Source organism: Temnothorax americanus, unplaced genomic scaffold (genome assembly GCF_048541705.1).
Source record: "Temnothorax americanus isolate GAGA-0224 unplaced genomic scaffold, ASM4854170v1 Scaffold66, whole genome shotgun sequence".
NCBI lineage: Eukaryota > Metazoa > Arthropoda > Insecta > Hymenoptera > Formicidae > Temnothorax > Temnothorax americanus.
Genome location: NW_027509788.1, coordinates 772,379 through 779,498, shown reverse-complemented (window position 1 = coordinate 779,498; position 7,120 = coordinate 772,379). Strand labels below are relative to the sequence as shown.

The following is a 7,120-nucleotide window of genomic DNA, read 5'->3' as shown; positions in this document are numbered from 1 at the left end:
TTGCATCAAATTGAAACGTCGTACAATTTTTGTAATAATGACGAACAAAAGAACATACATAGATAGGAAAGGAAGTAGAAAAAATACACGTGCATTAGGCCAGTCATATTAGACTAATTTAGGGGGGTAACCTTCCAATTACTCTTTTCAGCTTGCAACCACCATGAATCGCTTTGATTTAAAGTGTTGTAAGTGGGATTAATTTTGCTTTGCATAATTAATGCGCATTAAAAATTATTAACAATATTATCAGCAAAAAAAGCGATTTTTTTTTTAATATCTCGAAAACTAAGCAAGATAAGGTAACTAACTATACGTACCTTTTTTGTAGAGCGTGAAATTATCTACAATAATGATCTGAACAACATTTATTGTCAAGTCAGTCATTTAGCTTGCACGCGCCGTCAAAGTCCGAGACTCGGATCTTGAAAACCCTCCATTTAATCGTTTTTTTGATGTTGCGTCGGTGATTTTTTTCAGTCATTTAAAATAAAATTAACAATTCTCAAAAAATCACACATCATCTGAGAAGTACAAAGAATACTTTTCAGGGTGTAACCGATTTTTTAGACCCTTTTTCTTTAGTTTGTAGCTATGTAAGCAAAAAATTTTGATTTTTTGGACTACTCTTGGTTTTTCGCTGTTTTCAGACTTTAGAATTTATTTGAGACGAATTTTATCGTATGCATCTTGTTGTGGACGAAATTTGCAACAAAAAAGGACCTTTAATAATTATTGTTTATTAAAATTTACGTAATTTTTCGCATTATTATTGAACCATATTGCAAAGCCGTTTTCAACACATTCTCTCATGTTTACTTATTTATTAACAAATTGTTTATTTAAAAATTATTATAAACAATTAGAAAAACATGTTATAATTGTTGTACTCGTCGTCTCATATTAACTCGAAAAATGTTTTTAAAAAATTTATTTATATTATTTATAACATTTTTTTTTTATTCAAACATACAGACAGTGCATCTTTTGACTAATTTCCACACCATCTCTGAGGTAAAATCAATGGTGCGTTTTTTTCCTTAAACTCTCCCCCCCGAGTTTACTGAAAAACGTACGACTTTTTGACGATCTTGAGGCATATGTTAATATTCATCAATATCTGCGTGTTGGATAATTTTAGTATCCAAGGAATATCAAAATAATTATCACATAAAAAGAATATATATTCAATGCTTGTGGATTAGGCCTACTGGGAAAACCACAAAAAACGGACCATTGGCTCAGAAATGGTGCGAAAAATAGTCAAAGATACACTGTATGTTTGAATAAATGTTATAAATAACATGAATAAATTTTTTAAAAACATTATTTGAGTTGAAATAAGACGACGAGTACAACAAATATAACATGTTTTTTTAATTGTTTATAATAATTTTTAAATGAACAATCTGTTAATAAATAAGTAAACATGAGAGAATGTGTTGAAAATGGCTTTGCAATATGGTTTAATAATAATGCGAAAAATTACGTAAATTTTAATAAAAAATAATTATTTTAGTGTAAAACAAGCGTTATCCGACCTGTACGCAATATTGGATAAGTTTGCGCGCCAATAAAAAAATCAGCGTTTGTCGTACAAAATACAAAAAAAATACAAGGGTCTTTTTTTGTTGCAAATTTCGTCCACAACAAGATGCATACGATAAAATTCGTCTCAAATAAATTCTAAGGCCTGAAAACAGCAAAAAACTAAGAGTAGTCCAAAAAATCAAAAGTTTTTGCTTACATAGCTACAAACTAAAGAAAAAAGGTCTAAAAAATTGCTTACACCCTGAAAAGTATTCTTTGTAGTTCTCAGATGATGTGTAATTTTTTGGGAATTTTTAATTCCATTTTAAATGACTGAAAAAAATCACTGACGCAACATCAAAACCGATGAAATCGAGGGTTTTCAAGATCCGAGTCTCGGACTTTGACGGCGCGTGCAAGCTAAACGACTGACTTGACAATAAATGTTGTTCAGATCATTATTGTAGATAATTTCACGCTCTACGAAAAAGGTACGTATAGTTAGTTACCCTATCTTGCTTAGTTTTCGAGATATTTAAAAAAAAATCGCTTTTTTTACTAATAATATTGTCAATAACTTTTAATGCGCATTAATTATGCGAAGCAAAATTAATCCCACTTACAACACCTTAAATCAAATCGATTCATGGTGGTTGCAACCTGAAAAGAGTAATTGGAAGGTTACCCCCCTAAGTTAGTCTAATATGACTGGCCTAAAGCTGAAACTGAATCTGTAAGTGCGTCAGCGAAAAAACTGAAAACGAGTGCGAACGATTACGAGATACACGTAGACAATACTTTCGGATATCGTTTAATTAATTTTATTACCGTTTTTACAACAATTTCGCAATTTGTTGTGTGCAAAACATGTGGCTTGAATATCAAGTTTCAAGAAAGCAGTTGTTGCGGTCTAGGTTTCAAAATTGCTGTGATTTGTGAAAAGTGCGAGCCACAATATGTCAACGCTAGTCCACTTATAAACAATCACGCATACGAGATAAATCGCAGAATGGTATTTTCAATGAGATTACTCGGAATAGGAATCAACGGAATTAAAAAATTTTGTGCATTTATGTATTTGCCCACGCCTGTGTATCAATCTTTTTACGACAAAATAATTGAAAACATTTGTGTTGCCACTAATGCTGTATGTGATATTTCAATGAAACGAGCAGCTGCAAAAGAAAAGGAGATGTCATTGGAAAGGGGACAGACAAGCGGAATAACGATTTCTGGTGACGGGACGTGGAGAAAGAGTGGATTTTCGTTCGGCGTCGTTTCACTAATAGGGTGGTGCACGGAAAAAATTGTCGACGTTGGAGTGAAATCAAAATTCTGTAAGGCCTGCAGTTTTTAGAAAGGAAAAGAAGAAACAAGCGAATATGAAAAATGGGCTGAAAATCACAAAGCAGTATGCGAAAGAAATCACGAAGATTCATCAGGAAAGATGGAAGTGGATGCAATCGTAGAAATGTTTCAGCGTTCAGAAATATTGCACGATGTAAAATACCACAGTATATACAGTAGCGCAACTCCCTGTCGGCACCTTTGATGTCAGCGTGTACGAAATTCAACTGCACATGCGCGAGCTAAGTAGATAACCAATCAAAGATCTGCTCTTTTTAGCTGAACTTCTTGCACCGTCCATCTTACCTCTTTTTCTCTCTAACGAGGAGAGAGAAAGAGGCAAGATAAATGCTGCAGAAGCTAAAAGAACAGATCGCATACTACTGGGGGTCGATTCTGTATCTTGGGGGACGAGGTGAAAATTACAAAAGTGAACAGATTTACTAGATTTCGACAAATGAAATTGTAGATTCTCTAGTGAATTTGCTCACTTTTGTAAATTTCACCTCGTTCCAAAATGAAAATAATGTAAACAATTAGCTAATCACATATAGTATACTTTATAGACAATAAAAAATATGTCAGAAAATAATTTAAAAAAACATAAAATTATATGAACATCGATTAATATAAAAACTAATATATGCACTTATATATATGTATACAGGGTGTCAAAAATAAAAGTAACCACCCGAATAGGGGGGGGGGGTAGATTGGGTCAAACTGAAAAGAAAAGTCTCGTACTATTTTGCAAAATTCGCAATAGTTAACGAGTTATTAAATAAAACGTCTGAGCGAATGGGCGCACAAGGAGCGATAGAGGCGGACCTCGGCGGCTGGCTGGGCTGGCACGGTGCCCGGCGCGCGGCGAGCGGTGGGGGTCGAGAGACGAGCGGCGAGCGGGGCGCGGCGCGGCGCGGCGAACGTCGAGCGACAGATGTTATACACTACGACGAAAAAGTATTAGAGCCAGCCCATACTAAACTTACGATAATTCCTTCGCGTAAACGGGATTTTCCTTCGCGTAAACGGGATTTTGTAGTAACTTACAATAATTACTCCTACAATTAAAAGTTTTTGCAGACTTACAAATTGTGAAGTGGAATACATAGTGCGATATTATTATTTAGTTTTCTGTTTGTAAAATATCTTGATGTTAGATTTTTACATGTAAATATTAAATAATTTTTTTTTTAATGTACTTAATTTGCGATGTAAAAATGTATTTAATTTCAACGCTGTAACTAAAACGTGCAAAGTATGTAAAACTAAAGTGTTACTAATTATTGACCATGTAATATAAGCAGAGAATGTATTAAAAATATTCTTATCTAATTCTTTAAATTATGAATTTTTCGCACTTTATTCGCAAAACATAAAAATTAAAAAAAATTTTATTTCTGTCACAGAAGTATTCTACAATGGTTCATGATTTCCGCATTATTCAATAAGTTCCTTTGTGTCATCATGTAGCTCTCAAAATACGAACAGCGTTCGAGCTTGGCGAGCTGATCTCCGAGAGTAAAATAACGTCGTGTCGATTTACGAGTAGGTCTTGAAAAGTTCGCTCGCCGAGAGCTGCGATTCATTCTCCGTTATAGGTACTCTTTAGGAATATGTCCATTTGCGAGAATCAATCTCGAGAGCTACTCTCGAGAGTTTTACTCGCAAGTGGACACGCACCATTAAAGTTATTATAACATAAACAAAAGTTAAAGTGAGGCTTGTGGTAAACCTCGTAAACTTTGACATGCAAAATAATTAAATTTACTAAAATTAAATGTTTTTATTACACATAATTCAAGCTAAACTAATTAATATTATCTAAGGCGTAAGACGTTACGGCAATGCCTATGCAATAGCCAATATGTGTGCTACCTACTGTTACTACGTTTACGCGAGCGCGTTACTTCTGTAGTAACTTACGATAATTCACTCGTTTACGCGGAGTAAATTATTGCAAGTTACTACAAAATCCCGTTTACGCGAAGGAAAATCCCATTTACGCGAAAGAATTATCGTAAGTTTAGTATGGGCTGGCTCTAATACTTTTTCGTCGCAGTGTATAACATCTGTCGCTCGACGTTCGCCGCGCCGCGCCGCGCCCCGCTCGCCGCTCGTCTCTCGACCCCCACCGCTCGCCGCGCGCCGGGCACCGTGCCAGCCCAGCCAGCCGCCGAGGCCCGCCTCTATCGCTCCTTGTGCGCGCATTCGCTCAGACGTTTTATTTAATAACTCGTTAACTATTGCGAATTTTGCAAAATGGTACGAGACTTTTCTTTTCAGTTTGACCCAATCTACCCCCCCTATTCGGGTGGTTATTTTTATTTTTGACACCCTGTATATATGAATATATATATACAAGGTGCCCCACAATTGTTGGTACTTTTTTCATATTTAGATAGAGCGAGCCAAACTGAGTCGAAAAGTCATGTACCATTTTGCAATTTTTGCAATAGTTGACGAGTTATTAATGATTAAATATCGATGTATTAGCCCGCCCTCCGCCAAATCCAAGCGCGCGGCGAGATGCGGCCGCCCCGCGGTCGCCGCGCGGGCAGTTGTTTACTACAAGCGGCGCGTAACGCCGGGCCCCTGTCCTATAAGCGATGATGGTTTCTCGCCTTTTTTAAATAGAAATAAAATTTTCTAACAACATAGAAAATTTTTTTGTGCGTACGTATGTACATATGTGTGCACATGCATACACCAGGAAAATATCAATTCTACTGCTTAAAAAAGCGATTACTCAATTTACCTTTTTTTTTAGTAAGTAACGGTTGTCTTTAAGCAAGAATATTTTCTTGATAATAGTCTTAAAATGTACAAATTTTAGAAAGAGTTTTTATTATGTACTCGAAAGAAGAATTTATACTCCTTCAAAGAACATAATAAAATTTTATCAAAGAAAAGTCAAAATAATAAATAAAATAATATGAGGACCCTCGAGATTAAAATAGGAGAAGGCTATGAGGGTCAGACGCAGATCACAATGCGTAATATCAGAAATAAGTGATTTATTCGTCGTTTTGATACATTACATCGATCCGTACGTTTCGGCTCAGTTTTGAGCCATCTAGGTTTCAGCGGTATAATAGTTACAGAAATTAAGTTACACGTTCTCCGTACCGTATGGTGAGTTCACTGATTCAAAGTATTAGAAACATAGACCAATTGACCCATATCTGTAAATTTGTTCAATTAATGTTGAGATATTAAAAAGATCCTTTAGGAAACTCACCATTTGGTCTAAAAAACGTGGAATACAGAGCCATGTATACATAATGAATACTCTCTGGCTGAGAAGACTTGACGATCTTTATCGACACGACACATGCACAGCAATGATATGAAAGGTCTTGCAAGAAGAGGCATGTCGTAGGTCAACACACCGGCGAGGATTATAACAAAGCACGATTTGACACCGTCACAATATTGCATGTACCAATAGTAAAACCTCGATTTGCCAACGACCAAAGTTCATGAGCATGGATTACAATTTTCTCAAAACCGTGACATATGCATGATGCAAAAAATCCGTGTCATTTTGAGACGGTGACAAATCGTGCTTTGTTATAATCCTCGCCGGTGTGTTGACCTACGACATGCCTCTTCTTGCAAGACCTTTCATATCATTGCTGTGCATGTGTCGTGTCGATAAAGATCGTCAAATTTTCTCGCAGAGAGTATTCATTATGTATACATGGCTCTGTATTCCACGTTTTTCAGACCGAATGGTGAGTTTCCTAAGGGATCTTTTTAATATCTCAACATTAATTGAACAAATTTACAGATATGGATCAATTGGTCTATGTTTCTGATACTTTGAATCAGTAAACTCACCATACGGTACGGAGAACGTGTAACTTAATTTTTGTAACTACCGTTGAAGATGGCTCAAAACTGAGCCGAAACGTACGGATCGATGTAATGTATCAAAACGACGAATAAATCACTTATATCTGATATTACGCACTGTGATCTGCGTCTGACCCTCATAGCCTTCTCCTATTTTAATCTCGAGGGTCCTCATATTATTTTATTTATTATTTTGACTTTTCTTTGATAAAATTTTATTATGTCCTTTGAAGAAGTATAAATTCTTCTTTCGAGTACATAATAAAGACTCTTTTTAAAATTTGTACATTTTAAGACTAATATCAAGAAAATATTCTTGCTTAAAGACAACCGTTACTTACTATAAAAAAAAAGGTAAATTGAGTAATCGCTTTTTTAAGCAGTA

General features: G+C 35.4%; 1 pseudogene; it reads left to right on the top strand.

Annotated features, from left to right (window-relative positions):
- The first annotated feature begins 2,539 nt into the window (after positions 1-2,539).
- On the top strand, positions 2,540-3,082 carry LOC143905730 (uncharacterized; annotated as a pseudogene).
- The last annotated feature ends 4,038 nt before the right edge of the window (positions 3,083-7,120 follow it).